The sequence below is a fragment of the Haematobia irritans genome, chromosome 1 (assembly GCF_050003625.1).
Source record: "Haematobia irritans isolate KBUSLIRL chromosome 1, ASM5000362v1, whole genome shotgun sequence".
NCBI lineage: Eukaryota > Metazoa > Arthropoda > Insecta > Diptera > Muscidae > Haematobia > Haematobia irritans.
Genome location: NC_134397.1, coordinates 31610295 through 31627639, shown reverse-complemented (window position 1 = coordinate 31627639; position 17345 = coordinate 31610295). Strand labels below are relative to the sequence as shown.

Here is a 17345-nt window from a genome sequence, read left to right as displayed (position 1 = left end):
AAATTTAATTTTTATAGAAAATTTTGTAAAAATTTCATTTATTTTAGTTCTAAACAAAATTTTGTCAAAATTTTAGTTCTACACAAAATTTTGTCAACATTTTATTTTTATAGAAAATTAAAAAAAAAACATTTTATTTTATTTTTATAGAAAATGTTATCAAAATTTTATTTCTATTAAAAATGGTGTCAAAATTTTATTTTTGTAGAAAAATTTGTCAAAATTTTATTTTTATAAAAATTTTGTCAAAATTTTAGTTGTATAGAAAATCTATTCAAAATTTTATTTTATTGAAAATTTTGTCAAAATTTTATTTTATTTTTATAGAACATTTTGTTAACATTTCATTTTTATAGAAAATTTTGTCAAAATTTCATTTTTATAGAAAATTTTGTCAAAATTTAATTTTTATAGAAAATTTTGTCAAAATTTAATTTTTATAGAAAATTTTGTCAAAATTTCGTTTTCATAGAAAATTTTGTAAAATTTTTTTGCTATTGAAAAATTTGTCAAAATTTTTTTGATATTGAAAAATTTGTCAACATTTTATTTTTTTTTTATTTTTTAGAAAATTTTGTCAAAACTTTATTTTATAGAAAATTTTATCAAGATTTTAGTTCTACACAAAATTTTGTCAAAAATTTAGTTCTACACAAAATTTTGTCAAAAGTTTAGTTATACGCAAAATTTTGTCAAAATTTTTTTTTGCAGAAAATAAAAAAAATATAGAAAAAATTTTATTTTTATAGAAAAATTTGTCAAAATTTTATTTTTATAAAAAGTTTTGTAAAAAAAATATTTTTATAAAAAATTTTGTAAAAAAATTTATTTTTATAGAAAAATTTGTCAAATTTTTATTTTTATAAAAATTTCAATAGACAATTTTTATTCCAATAGAAAATTTTGTCAAATTTTTGTTTCTATAAAAAATTTAGTTGTAGGGGAATATTTTGAAGAATCTTCCAAACCATTAAGAATTCTACCAATTTAAGCAACTGTGGCAACCGTCTCTTAAGTCTATCGAGTCCTTTGTTTTCTTACGTCTTTCCACGTATTTGTTGTTCGCAGGATTCCGGTCGCAATTATTAACCAATTTTGATTAAATTTGGTGCATGGCGTTTCTGTGGCAATCTGATTCAAAGTTACCAAAATATAATCTTTTGTAGTCCCAGAACCCAGAGTTTTACCCCAATTTGGTTGAAATTTTGCACTAGGAGTACAATTAGTAGTGTAGTCAAGTGTGCCAAATTGTATTGAAATCGGTTCAGATTTAGATATAGCTCCCATATATATCGTTCGCCCGATTTACACTCATATGACCACAGAGGCCAATTTTTAACTCCGATTTAATTGAAATTTTGCACAGGGAGTAGAATTAGCATTATAGCTATGCGTGCCAAATTTGGTTGAAATCAATTCAAATTTAGATATATCTCCAATATATAGCTTTCATCCGATTTACACTCATATGACCACAGAGGCCAATTTTTAACTCCGATTTAGTTGAAATTTTGCACAAGGAGTAGAATTAGCATTATAGCTATGCGTGCTAAAGTTGGTTGAATTCGGTTAAGATTAAGATATAGCTCCCATATATATGTTTTTTTTTGATTTCGACAAAAATGGTAAAAATACCAACATTTTCCTTGTAAAATCACCACTGCTTAGTCGAAAAGTTGTAAAAATTACTCTAATTTTCCTAAACTTCTAATACGTATATATCGAGCGATAAATCATAAATAAACTTTTGCGAAGTTTCCTTAAAATTAGATTTAAATGTTTCCCATATTTTTTTTGTACTAAAATTGTGCTCCACCCTAGTACATTAGCCGACATAAATTTTTACTCTATAGATTTTGTAGAAGTCTATCAAATTCTGTCCACATCGAGTGATATTTAGATGTATGTGTTTGGGACAAACCTTTATATAGCCCCCAACACATTTGATGGATGTGATATGGTATCGAAAATTTAGATCTACAAAGTGGTGCAGGGTATAATATATCGGTCTCGCCCGACTTTAGACTTTCCTTACTTGTTTTTTACTAACATTGTGTTTCATCCCAGGGCGTTATCCGATTTAAATTTTAATTCTACAGATTTTGTAGAAATACAAAAAGTTGTCTCCATTAAAGGTATTTGTATCTGGAAACGCAAACCTATATACAGCTCCCAGCAAATTTGAAGTAGTTGAGATGGTAACACAAATGTTTGTGTACATAGTCGTGAAGGGTATAATATAGTCGGCCCCGCCCGACTTTAGACTTTCCTTACTTGTTTTTCTTTACTTTTACTTCATATTATTTTATGAGAAGGAAGAATTTCGTAGTTAAAAATTCAAAAAATTCTGTAAGCTCTCGAAAGTTGAAGAATGCCTTATGGAAATCTCAAAAAAAAAATTGAATACAATTAAGTTCATTGTCATATCATGTCTTTTTTCCTGCAAAACTTCTGCCCAATATAATATAAAGGTTTATTATGTGGTCTCCTTTTATTTTTCCCAAATATTATCCCATCTTAATTTCATATTAGCATTGTTTATAAGTGTCCAAGCATTTTCCATATGAAATTGGATTTTATTTTCTCCAATAACATATTCTTCTAAAATCCTTTGACTATTATTTATAGTCATATTCGTAAGTTTTTTTCTGTGCCAAAGGAAATAAATGTATGGCATAAATGTATTACACATATAAAAATATTTTATATTTAAGTGTAACATATTATTCTTGCAAATATTATAAGCTTTATGGAAAAGAAGCATAGAAATCTTTTGTGAAATGTAGGCCAAGAGAGAAAGAAATAAATGTGTTTTTCTATAATTTTTGACAACAAAAGTAACGAAGCCATATTCCTTGGCGCTATACATTTTGGTGCAGTTTTGCTTGCCATTTCGTGTTCCGTTTTTCCATTTCCAATACTAACGCATTCGCCTAAGCATAAAGAGAGAAGGACAAAAAATATACTTGTAATATGCATAAATGTTTGAAGCATTACCGAGAAGCAAGACCGGAATGAGGTGTTGGGGGAAAAGGTAGGGAAATATATCCTCTCCCAGGAAGTAAAAATTTCAGTCTTCCACCTGTAGTGTGGAATATAATGACACGATAGTCTTGGAAAATTTTTTTTTGCTTATTTTGCCTTGACCGTCTGCTTATTTAAATTCAATTTAATACAATGAATTAGATTTTGTTATAAACATGGTTTTTTAGTCAAAGTTGATAACTACCAATTTTGTTAGATATCATTCTAATTGACTTTCCTATTGTAAGGTGTGATTCAAAAGGATAGTGGTTCAAGGGGATAAAAGATAAAAGGCTTGCTTCCAAGCAAGAAATTCAAATTTCAGGCAGGATGTTTTTTGTTCTTAAATTAATAACACCATTATTATAATTTATTTAGATGTAAACAATAAAAACAAGTATAAACGGCCGTAAGTTCGGCCAGGCCGAATCTTATGTACCCTCCACCATGGATTGCGTAGAAACTTCTACGAAAGACTGTCATCCACAATCGAATTACTTGGGTTGTGGTATCTTAAATCGTTTTCTAAATTGTGAGTTAGTCCATACGTGGTATACATTAGACAAAAAAGTATGTGTAGGTAAGTCTACAAATAATTACGAATCGATATGGACTTTTGCACGGTACGTAGGGAGCCAGAATTGAAATATGGGGGCTATATACAATTATTGATATGGACAAATTTTTGTGTGATTGGGGATAGATTTCTATGAGGGCTATATATAACTATAGACCGATATGGATCTACTTAGGCATGGTTGTTAACGGCCATATACTAGCACATTGTACCAAATTTCAACTGACTCGGATGAAATTTGCTCCTCCAAGAGGCTCCAAAACCAAATCTCGGGATCGGTTTATATGGGGGCTATATATGATTATGGACTGATATGGACCACTTTTGGCATGGTTGTTAAATATCATATATTACCACCACGTACAAAATTTCAACCAGATCGGATGAATTTTGCTTCTCCAAAAGGCACCGGAGGTCAAATCTGGGGATCGGTTTATATGGGTGCTATATATAATTGTGGACTGATATGAACCAATTCCTGCATGGTTGTTGAATACCATATACTAACATCACGTACCAAATTTCAACCGAATCGGATGAATTTTGCTCTTCCAAGGGGCTCCGGAGGTCAAATCTGGGGATTGGTTTATATGGGGGCTATATATAATTATGAACCGAATTCGACCAATTTTTGCATGGGAGTTTGAGGCCATATATTAACACCACGTACCAAATTTCAACTGAATCAGATGAATTTTGGTCTTCCAAGAGGCTCCGGAAGTCAAATCTGGAGATCGGTTTATATGGGGGCTATATATAATTATAGACCGATGTGGACCAATTTTTGCATGGTTGTTAGAGATCATATACTTACACCATGTACGAAATTTCAGCAGGATCGAATGAAATTTGCTTCTCTTATAGGCCTCTCGATCCAAATCGGAGTATTGGTTTATATGGGGGCTATATATAATTATGGACCGATGTGGACCAATTTTTGCATGGTTGTTAGAGACTATATACTAACACCATGTACCAAATTTGAGCCGGATCGGATGAAATTTGCTTTTCTTAGAGGCCTCGCAAGCCAAATCGGGAGATCGGTTTATATGGGGGCTATATATGATTATGGACTGATATGGACCACTTTTGGCATGGTTGTTGAATATCATATACTACCACCACGTACAAAATTTCAACCAGATCGGATGAATTTTGCTTCTCCAAAAGGCACCGGAGGTCAAATCTGGGGATCGGCTTATATATAGGGGCTATATATAATTATTGACCGATTTCGACCAATTTTTGCATGGGAGTTTGAGGCCATATTTTAACATCACGTACCAAATTTCAACTGAAGCAGATGAATTTTGGTCTTCCAAGAGGCTCCGGAGGTCAAATCTGGTGATCGGTTTATATGGGGGCTATATATAATTTTGGACCGATGTGAACCAATTTTTGCATGGTTGTTAGAGACCATATACTAACACCATGTACCAAATTTCAGCCGGATCGGATGATATTTGCTTCTCTTAGAGGCCTCGCAAGCCAAATCGGGGGACCGGTTTATATGGGGGCTATATATAATTATGGACCGATGTGGACCAATTTTGGCATGGTTGTTAGAGACCATATACTAACACCATGTACCAAATTTCAGCCGGATCGGATGAAATTGGCTTCTCTTAGAGGCCTCGCAAGCCAAATCGGGGGATCGGTTTATATGGGGGCTATATATATATGAAATTTGCTCCTCCAAGAGGCTCCAAAACCAAATCTCGGGATCGGTTTATATGGGGGCTATATATGATTATGGACTGATATGGACCACTTTTGGCATGGTTGTTGAATATCATATACTACCACCACGTACAAAATTTCAACCAGATCGGATGAATTTTGCTTCTCCAAAAGGCACCGGAGGTCAAATCTGGGGATCGGCTTATATATAGGGGCTATATATAATTATTGACCGATTTCGACCAATTTTTGCATGGGAGTTTGAGGCCATATTTTAACACCACGTACCAAATTTCAACTGAATCAGATGAATTTTGGTCTTCCAAGAGGCTCCGGAGGTCAAATCTGGTGATCGGTTTATATGGGGGCTATATATAATTTTGGACCGATGTGAACCAATTTTTGCATGGTTGTTAGAGACCATATAATAATACCACGTACCAAATTTCAGCCGGATCGGATGATATTTGCTTCTCTTAGAGGCCTCGCAAGCCAAATCGGGGGACCGGTTTATATGGGGGCTATATATAAGTATGTACCGATGTGGACCAATTTTGGCATGGTTGTTAGAGACCATATACTAACACCATGTACCAAATTTCAGCCGGATCGGATGAAATTGGCTTCTCTTAGAGGCCTCGCAAGCCAAATCGGGGGATCGGTTTATAAGGGGCTATATATAATTATGGACCGATGTGGACCAATTTTTTCATGGTTATTAGAGACCATATACTTACACTATGTACCAAATTTCAGCCGGATCGGATGAAATTTGCTTCTCTTAGAGGCCTTGCAAGCCAAATCGGGGGATCGGTTTATATGGGGGCTATATATAAGTATGTACCGATGTGGACCAATTTTGGCATGGTTGTTAGAGACCATATATTAACACCATGTACCAAATTTCAGACGGATCGGATGAAATTTGCTTCTCTTAGAGGCCTTGCAAGCCAAATTTTGTATCCGTTTATATGGGGGCTATACGTAAAAGTGGACCGATATGGCCCATTTGCAATACCATCCGACCTACATCAATAACAACTACTTGTGCCAAGTTTCAAGTCGATAGCTTGTTTCATTCGGAAGTTAGCGTGATTTCAACAGACGGACGGACGGACGGACGGACATGCTCAGATCGACTCAGAATTTCACCACGACCCAGAATATATATATACTTTATGGGGTCTTAGAGCAATATTTCGATGTGTTACAAACGGAATGACAAAGTTAATATACCCCCCGTCCTATGGTGGAGGGTATAAAAACTGTCACTTAAAAATACTATGAAGTTTATCTTTGTACTTTGACAAACAAACTTGGTAACAATTCGTGTCAGTTACCCTGAATTTTGATAATACTTAGCTTTATATTTTCGAATCCATTTATTTGCTTACCAACCGCATTGCTCCTTACCTCGTAGATTTTCATCTTCAACTTTTGGTTGCATTACTTCATCACCTCACACACAATCATAGCTAAATGTCTGTTCATGGCCCACTTTGTATACGCATAAAAAAATGGCTAAAGAATAGCTTGCCAGAAAATATATTTATTTTTTGTTTTCATTGGCCCACTTCATACATTCGAAGTTGGAATTGTTGAATGATATATGGTTATTATTTCGAAAAATTCTATATCTATATTTTTTGGCGACACCAACTAGGTGTTGAGGAAATTGGTTAGCTCATATTTCATAATGGAAATAGGTTCACTAAAAAAATTATATTTTCCCAAAAATTAAAGATAATGCATTCTGAATTTTGAGACACGCTTAACAGTATTAAGAACAAATTTCTTTAAAAAAGAAATTTTAATTAAATCCAATTTCACAATTTTTTTCCATTAAATTTAGGACATGAAACTTTGAAATGTGGGTCCCTTAATTAAAGTCGTATTTTTGAAGTAAGACGATTTTTCCTTAAAGTAATGAAATAATATATATATTTTTTTTCATTTATTATAATTTTATTTTTATTTAAAGAATTATTTATTGAATTAAATGAGATATTGAATTTTTTCATCAAACTACAAAAGTTTCAACTACAGGCTTAAGAGTATATTGAAGATTTTGCATATTTGGTTTGGTTTGGCTTGGTTTTTTTTATTAATTTAAAAATACCGAACTTGTCCATTGAATACTCCATTAAATATTTACTACGAGTTATTAGAATTATGTTTCTTTATTTAGATGAACATTTTTCTCATTTTAAGAAGTAAGGTAATTTTTCCTTAAATTTAGGAAATAATATTGTTTCATTTCATTTTATTTTGTTTTATTTATTTTAATACCCTCCACCATAGGATGGGGGTCATTTGTCATTCCGTTTGTAACACATCGAAATATTGCTCTAAGACCCCATAAAGTATATATATTCTGGGTCGTGGTGAAATTCTGAGTCGATCTTAGCATGTCCGTCCGTCTGTCTGTTGAAATAACGCTAACTTCCGAACGAAACAAGCTATCGACTTAAAACTTGGCACAAGTAGTTTTTATTGATGTAGGTCGGATGGTATTGCAAATGGGCCATATCGGTCCACTTTTACGTATAGCCCCCATATAAACGGACCCCCAAATTTGGCTTGCGATTGCTCTAAGAGAAGCAAATTTCATCCGATCCGGCTGAAATTTGGTACATGGTATTGGTATATGGTCTCTAATAACCATGCAAAAATTGGTCCGTATCGTCCATAATTACATATAGCCACCATATAAACCGATCCCCCGATTTTGCTTCCGGAGCCTCTAAGAGAAGCAAATTTCATCCGATCCGGCTGAAATTTGGTACATGGTGTTAGTATATGGTCTCTAACAACCATGCAAAAATTGGTCCACATCGGTCCATAATTATATATAGCCCCCATATAAACCGATCTCAGATTTGGCTTGCGGAGCCTCTAAGAGAAGCAAGTTTAATCCGATCCGGTTGAAATTAGGTACATGATGTCAGCATATGATCTCTAACAACCATGCAAAAATTGGTCTACATCGGTCCATAATTATATATAGCCCCCATATAAACCGATCCCCAGATTTGACTTCCGGAGCCGCGTGGAAGAGCAAAATTCAACCGATTCGGTTGAAATTTGGTACGTGGTATTAATATATGGTTTCAAACACCCATGCAAAAATTGGTCCAAATCGGTCCTAACTATATATAGCCCCCATATAAACCATATAAGGTCAATACTTTTTCTAAGTACATCACAAACATGCTATGGTTGTTTTTAGAAATTTGTTCATACTCCCACTTTAAACATTTGTCTATTTTTTGCACTTTCTAATTTTTTAGTGTCTTTATTCTGTATTTTCTCTTTAGCATCAAATGTTAGTTTATTAACGACCCAGTTTATTTCCATTATTTTTCCATACGAAAGAGATCACCAACAACATTGACACCTTTGCTATACATGAATATTTATGACGAATTAATGTATATGACTAAGATACAGGATTCATAACTCTGTGAAAAGATTTATATGCAAATGTTCACAGATGTTTAATGCAAAAAACAAAAATGTTCAAGGTTTCATAATGATATTGAAAACCTTGGGAGAAAAAAAAATCTGCAGGGACAATGAATGGTAATAGGGAAAATATGATAATGAACTTTTTGCTTCATATCTGTCAATGTCCTTAAAAGTTTCAATTTTATTATAAGACAAATCATTACAGATTCTATATCAATTGCTAAATGAAAATGTATGGATAATTATGTGATGAAAACTGGACTAATCTTGTTTAATTTATATGGATCCATAATCATTTAGATATTGTATATTAAGGCCCTTTTTTACCCAACACCATATAATAGAGAAATACTAACTATGTATTTATTTTTTTAAGGCTTTTCATGCCTATTTGTCTGAGACCTCATAATGTATAAACAATTTTGCTTGTGGGGAAATCTTACGTCGATTTCTCCATACCCGCTCATCTGTCCGACATTATACTTGTCTGCTGAAATAACGCTAACTCTCGAACCAATATCAGATATCAGCTTGGAATTTTGCACAAAGAGTTTTAGCTGCTATAGGTCACCGCGTAATGCAACTTTAGACTGATCCTCAGATTTGACATTTTTCAAAAATTTTCGTCTGAAATTCAGTACTTGATATTGGAATTTACCTTCATGTAACCACACAAACATTGATCCATATCGGTCTATAATAATATCGCCCCATACAAGCCAATTTCAAGATTTGATATTTTCAGCGTCCTGAAGGGTCTTTTCTTCACTCAGTCTGCTTGAAATGCGGTCCGAAATGTCCTCTTGCATTGCCAAGAAACCACAAAAATTCTCATTTTTGGCCCATAATTAGATATAGTAATGCAGTTTGAACAACCGTTTTTAGTATTTTTTTAGTAATTTTGTACGTAATCCATGATAGCCACTGCGAATTTTCCGATTTTTATAATGGTATTAATTGTGTTTCATTTTTTTGTTTCAGGTTGCACAGTGTGCTTAAAATGTAAGTAAGTAACGATAAACATATCTTTTTTGTACCACATAATAAACGGTATAAGAAATTTACCATTCCGTGTGCTACACATGGTTTATTATTTTTCTGTTATGTACACAAGTTGGCAGCAAATTAAAAAGCTTTAATTTTTTTTTATTTTTTTATTTTAAAAATCCAAAAAACTTTGAAAATATGTAATCAGCTCAGATTTGTTTTAATAGGCTACATTTGACACAAATTATGGCTTTCAAACGGCAGAAAAAGCCATCACACACTTTACGGAAGTGGTTTTGCGGAACTTTCCAGTGAAGCGCCGATCGGCACTTAAGTATTTTTTAATGTAAACTTTACTATGCCCAAAATGTCTCAGACACAAAAGTCCAAGAGAACGAGAGATTTTGGCTGCCATTGTGTTTTTAGGTCATTTTCACAGTTAGGTTTGGTTAAGTAACTTTTTGGTGTTTTTAGCTTCAATTTTGACTTCTTTGGCAAGATAAACAGATCACTTCAAAAATTTATTACTATAGAAAAGTTTGTCAAAATTTTATTTCTTTAGAAATTTTGTCAAAATTTTATTTCTTTAGAAATTTTGTAAAATTTTTATTTCTATAGAAAATGTTGTCAAAATTTTATATCTATAGAAATTTTTGTCAAAATTTTATTTTTGTAGAAACTTTTTCAAAATCTTATTTCTATTGAAAAATTTTCAAAATTTTATTTTCTATAGAAAACTTTGTCTACATTTTATTTCTATCGAAAACTTTGTCAATATTTTATTCCAATAGAAAATTTCGTCAACATTTTATTTTTATAGAAAATTTTTATTTCTATAGGAAATTTTGTCAAAATTTTACTTCTATTGAAAATTTTATTTCTATTAAAAATTTTGTCAACATTTTATTACTATAAAAAATTATGCAAACATTTTATTTCTATAGAAAATTTTGTCAAAATTTTATTTCTATAGAAAATTTTGTCAAAATTTTATTTCTATAGAAACTTTTGTCAACATTTTATTTCTATAAAAAATTTTGTCACAATTTTATTTCTTTAGAAAATTTTGTCTAAATTTTATTTCTATAGAAAATTTTGTCAAAATTTTATTTCTATAGAAAATTCTTCAAAATTATATTTCTATAGAAAATTTTTCAAAATTTTATTTCTATAGAAAAAGTTGTCAACATTTTATTTCAATAGAAAACTTTGTCAACATTTTATTTCAATAGAAAATTTCTTCAACATTTTATTTCTATAGAAAATGTTTATTTCCATAGAAAATTTTCTCAAAATTTTACTTCTATTGAAAATTTTATTTCTAAAATTTTGTCAAAATTTTATTTCTATAGAAAATTTTGTCAAAATTTTAGTTCTATAGAAAATTTTCTCAAAATTTTATTCCGTTAGAAAATTTTCTCAAAATTTTATTCCGATAGAAAATTTCGTCAACATTTTATTTCTATAGAAAATTTTTAGTTCCATAGAAAATTTTGTCGAAATTTTATTTCTATAGAAAATTTTGTCAAAATTTTATTTCTATAGAAATTTTTGCCAAAATTTTATTTCTTTAGAAAATTTTGTCAAAATTTTATTTCTTTAGAAAATTTTGTCAAAATTTTATTTCTATAGAAAATTTTGTCAAAATTTTATTTCTATAGAAAATTTTGTCAAAATTTTACTTCTATAGAAAAATTTTTAAAAATTTTATTTCTATAGAAAATTTTTTAAAAATTTTATTTCTCTAGAAAAGTTAAAAAAAATTATTTCTATACAAAATTTTGTCAACATTTTAGTTCTATAGAAAATTTTAAAAAAAATTTTTTTCTATAGAAAATTTTGTCAAAATTTTATTTCTATAAAAATTTTTGTCAAAACTTTATTTCTATAGAAAATTTTGTCAAAATTTTATTTCTATAGAAAATTTTGTCAAAATTTTATTTGTATAGAACATTTTGTCAAAATTTTTTTTCTATAGAACATTTTGACAAAATTTTATTTCTATAGAACATTTTGACAAAATTTTATTTAAATAGAAAATTTTGTCAAAATTTTATTTCTATAGAAATTTTGTCAAAATTTTATTTCTGTAGAAAATTTTGCCAAAATTTTATTTCTATAGAAAATTTTGTCAAAATTTTATTTCTATAGAAAATTTTGTCAAAATTTTATTTCTATAGAAATTTTTGCCAAAATTTTATTTCTTTAGAAAATTTTGTCAAAATTTTATTTCTTTAGAAAATTTTGTCAAAATTTTATTTCTATAGAAAATTTTGTCAAAATTTTATTTCTATAGAAAATTTTGTCAAAATTTTATTTCAATAAAAATTTTGTCAAAATTTTATTTCTATAAAAATTTTGTCAAAATTTTATTTCTATAGAAAATTTTGTCAAAATTTTACTTCTATAGAAAAATTTTTAAAAATTTTATTTCTATAGAAAATTTTTTAAAAATTTTATTTCTCTAGAAAAGTTAAAAAAAAATTATTTCTATACAAAATTTTGTCAACATTTTAGTTCTATAGAAAATTTAAAAAAAATTTTTTTTCTATAGAAAATTTTGTCAAAATTTTATTTCTATAAAAATTTTTGTCAAAACTTTATTTCTATAGAAAATTTTGTCAAAATTTTATTTCTATAGAAAATTTTGTCAAAATTTTATTTGTATAGAACATTTTGTCAAAATTTTTTTTCTATAGAACATTTTGACAAAATTTTATTTCTATAGAACATTTTGACAAAATTTTATTTAAATAGAAAATTTTGTCAAAATTTTATTTCTATAGAAATTTTGTCAAAATTTTATTTCTGTAGAAAATTTTGCCAAAATTTTATTTCTATAGAAAATTTTGTCAAAATTTCATTTCTATAGAAAATTTTGTCAAAATTTTATTTCTGTAGAAAATTTTGTCAAAATTTTATTTATATAGAAAATTTTTCAAAATTTTATTTCTATAGAAAATTTTTTAAAAATTTTATTTTTCTAGAAAAGTAAAAAAAAATATATTTCTATGGAAAATTTTGTCAACATTCTAGTTCTATAGAAAATTTTCAAAAAGTTTTATTTCTATAGAAACTTTTGTCAACATTTTATTTCTATAGAAAATTTTATAAACATTTGATTTCTATTGAAACTTTTGTCAACATTTTATTTCTATAGAAAATTTTGTCAAAATGTTATATCTAAAGAAAATTGTTGTCAAAATTTTATTTCTATAGAAAATGTTTTCAAAATTTTATTTCTATAGAAAATTTTGTCAAAATTTTATTTCTATAGAAAATAAAGATATAAAAGAATTTGAAGTACCGACTGTGGTAACCGTGCCTGCGTATCGTCGATTTTCCGTAGTCACCGGAGAAAGTGGCGCAGGGCTACAAAAGTTAAGTAATGTTAGGTTACAATGGTACCTCGTTATTTCAGTCAAGTCACATTATTTATAAAATGAAAGGTTTTCCAACCACGGTTGCCACTCGAGCCCCATATAATCTAACAAAATTCTAAAAATTCTAAAAAAAAAAACAACAACAAATTTTATTTCTATAGAAAATTTTGTCAAAATTTTATTTCTATAGAAAATTTTGTCAAAATTTTATTTCTGTAGAAAACTTTGTCAACATTTTATTTCTGTAGAAAATTTTGTAAAAATTTTATTTCTATAGAAAATTTTGTCAAAATTTTATTTTTATAGAAAATTTTGTCAAAATTTTATTTCTATAGAAAATTTTGTCAAAATCTTATTACTAAATTGTGTCAAAATTTTATTTCAATAGAAAAACATTCAACACTTTATTTCTATAAAACAAACTCAGGTGACCTTCAAACGGAGACCACCTTTTGACGCAGAAATTTAATTTTTTCAAGGTTGGGTTTTGTTATCTTTTAACAGAACATTGTTTAACAGAGTCTTCAAGAAATTAATTAGAGAAGTTTCACCTCCATAGAATTATTATATGTGGTAACAAAAAAGTTTTTCTTCATTGCAAAATACATTAATCATATTCCTCTTAGGAATATTTTTACACCTCCCGTTTCTATTTATTAAGTTCTTAAAAGAAACATTTTATTTATTTTTATATTTTGTTCGAGTACCTTTGACATTGAACATCATAAACTTTTCGAAAAATTTTGTGTATTTTCCAGACCTTGTGATTCTTTTATTCATGATCTCTAAGGAAAATTGCGCTTTTCTTTTGGAAAATTAATAGACAAGTTATTCCCTATTCATGTGTGGTATGTTCTTCATGGACCTCTAGAGATAACAATATAATAACAAAATGATGTTATAAAGAAAAAATTATGTGTATATAACGTACAACAAAAAAGTTTATATAATTTCATCGATGGTATGAGAGACAATGGCCTATTTGCACTTATAAGTTATGGTTAAGAAGAAATTACGTATTAATGCCACAAAAAAAAAAAACACACACACACAAAGTAAATGAAATATGAAACAATAACAACTACAGGAAAAAATAAACACAAAAAAACTCATAATATACCAAAAAGTTATTTGTCTCTGAGTTTATGTGTTAAACGAAATAGCAAATATGTGTCGCTTGGAAGAACAAAAAAAAATAGAAATAAAATAAATAATGCGTAGTTATTGATTGCCATAGAAATCGAATATTGGCAAAATAATAGAATTTGCTATGTATGAATCGTAGAAGAAGAAATCATGGAGGTAACTCAATTTAGTTGGGGTAAGAAGACTTGGAGCAAAACTATTGCAAAAATGTTCAAAAACTTGAAATGGTCGCTCAAAAAGTCTTTTATTTTGAAAAAAAACACAAAACATTTTTTTACCTTTCTAATTTAGTCAATTTAATTTACAACAAAAAAATTGTATAAGCAGCCATAGGTTCTCCCATGGTTTGCGTTCAAAGTTCAAAAAAAGACTGTCATCCACAATCAACTTACTTGTGGTAACAATTGCCGATGTAAAGTTATCTCCATGTGAATATATTAACCTGGAGTTTTTAATGGATAAAAACAGGCATATTAAGCACCTATATAATATAACACTTGAAAACCGGGTTTTGGCCATTCGTTAACCGGTTTCCTTTTTTTCTTGTTTTTACTAAAATGAGTGTTTAAAACTCAATTTTTTAAGTTATCGCTTTAAACCAGTTAACAGGTTTTCAGCAAAATAAAAACCCCAAAACAGGATTTTCAAAATGTGGGATTTTCAGATAAACTGAACCCCGACTTTTCAAACACACCGGTTATATGAACACCCTGGATCCAAAACCGCACGAATGGAATCTGATTTATTCATCTAACAGCTCATTTTATTATTTACAATCTTACATAGGCATTTTATTCTATTGCACTCACAAATAAATTTATTCGTGATGGAATTCAGGCGTGATAGTGTGATTTCTTTATATTTGGCTGGAAAACCACAAGTGGCTATCGGTAGAACCATTCGGCTTTTAAATGAAAATAATATTTTTGAACTGAAATTCATTAATATAATTATTTGCTACAAGTCCTCAGAATGCCACTACGATGGCCAAAAGGCAAATGTGTTAGAATTTTATTTTTGTGGATGATAGTTACGACCAAAAATAAACTTAAATCGAAAACTCAAACCTTATAGAAGTGGTACTTCACAAACTTTTATGGAAATAATTATCTATAGAAATAACATTTTGACAAAATTTTCTATAGAACTAAGATTTTAGCTAAGCGTTTTTATAGAAATAAAATGTTGAAAAAATTTTCTATAGAAATAAAATTTTGACAAAGTTTTCTGTAAAAATGGAACTTTGACAAAATTTTCTATAGAAATAAAATTTTGACAAAATTTTCTATAGAAATAAAATTTTGACAAAATTTTCTATAGAAATAAAATTTTGACAAAATTTTCTATAGAAAAAAAATTTCGACAAAACTTCCTATAAAGACGAAAATTTTGAAAAATTTTCTATAAAATAAAATTTTGACAAAATTGTCTTTAGCAATAAAATGTTGACAAAATTGTATATAGAAATAACATTTTGACAAAATTTCCTATAAAAAAGAAAATTTTGAAAAACATTCTACAGAAATAAGATTTTGACAACATTTTATATAAAAATAAAATGTTAACAAAATTTTCTATACAAATAAAACTTTGACAAATATTTCTATAGGAATAAAATTTTGTCAAATTTCCTATAAAAAATAAAATTTTGAAAAATTTCCTACAGAAATAAATTTCTGACAAAATTTTCTATAAAAATAAAATTTTGGCAAAATTTTCTATAAAAATAAAATTTTCGCAAAATTTTCAATAAAAATAAAATTTCGACAAAACTTCTCATAAAAACGAAAATTTTGAAAAATTTTCTATAAAAAATAAAATTTTGACAAAATTTTCTATAGAAATAAAATTTTGACAAAATTTTCTATAGAAATAAAATTTTGACAATAATTTCTATAGAAACAAAATTTTCTATAGAAAAAAAAATTTTGACAAAATTTTCTATAGAAATAAAATTTTGACAAATTTTTCTATAGAAATAAAATTTTGACAAAATTTTCAATAGAAGTGCATTTTTAACAAACTTTTCTATAGAAATAACATTTTGACAAAATTTTCTATAAAAATAAAATTTTTACAAAATTTGCTAGAGAAATTAAATTTTGAAAAACTTCCTATAAAAAATAAAATTTTGAAAAATTTTCTATAGAAATAAAATTTTGACAAAATTTTCTATAGAAATAAATTTTTAACAAACTTTTCTATAGAAATAACATTTTGACAAAATTTTCTATAGAAATCAAATTTTGACAAAAATTTTCTATAGAAATAAAATTTTGACAAAATTTTCTATAAAAATAAAATGTTGACAAAATTTTCTATAAACATAAAATTGTGACAAAATTTTCTTTAAAAATAAAATTTTGACAAAAATTTCTAGAGAAATTAAATTTTGACAAACTTCCTATAAAAAATAAAATTTTGGAAAATTTTCTATAGAAATAAAATTTTGACAAAATTTTCTATAGAAATCAATTTTTAACAATCTTTTCTATGGAAACAACAAAATTGACAAAATTTTCTAAAGAAATAAAATTTTGACAACATTTTCTATAGAAATAAAATTTTGACAAATCTTTCTATAGAAACAAAATTTCGACAAAATTTTCTATAAAAATAAAATATTGACAAAATTTTCTATAAAAATAAAAATTTAAAAAAATTTTTTTTTAAAAAAAATTTTTTTGACAAAAATTTCTAGAGAAATTAAATTTTGACAAACTTCCTATAAAAAATAAAATTTTGAAAAATTTTCTATAGAAATACAAAATTTTCTACAAAATTTTCTATAAAAATAAAATTTTGAAAAAAAAATTCTAGAGAAATTAAATTTTGACAAACTTCATTTAAAAAATAAAATTTTGAAAAATTTTCTATAGAAATACAAAATTTTCTATAAAAATAAAATTTTGACAAAAATTTCTAGAGAAATTAAGTTTTGACAAACTTCCTATAAAAAAAAAAAAATTTGAAAAATTTTCTATAGAAATAAAATTTTGACAAAATTTCCTATTAAAAATAAAATTGTGAAAAAATGTCCACAAAAATATAATTTAATTTAAGCTACACTTTTAGTTTTA

At 27.6% G+C, this 17345-nt stretch overlaps 1 protein-coding gene across 1 annotated transcript in view; it reads left to right on the top strand.

The window, feature by feature from the left end:
• Positions 1–17345, top strand: part of dpr11 (defective proboscis extension response 11) — a 555551-nt gene that overhangs the window by 224941 nt on the left and 313265 nt on the right. Inside the window, exon 3 of the mRNA XM_075289722.1 lies at positions 9731–9751. The gene's annotated coding sequence lies outside the window, so the exon portion shown is untranslated. The remainder of the gene's footprint in view (positions 1–9730; positions 9752–17345) is intronic.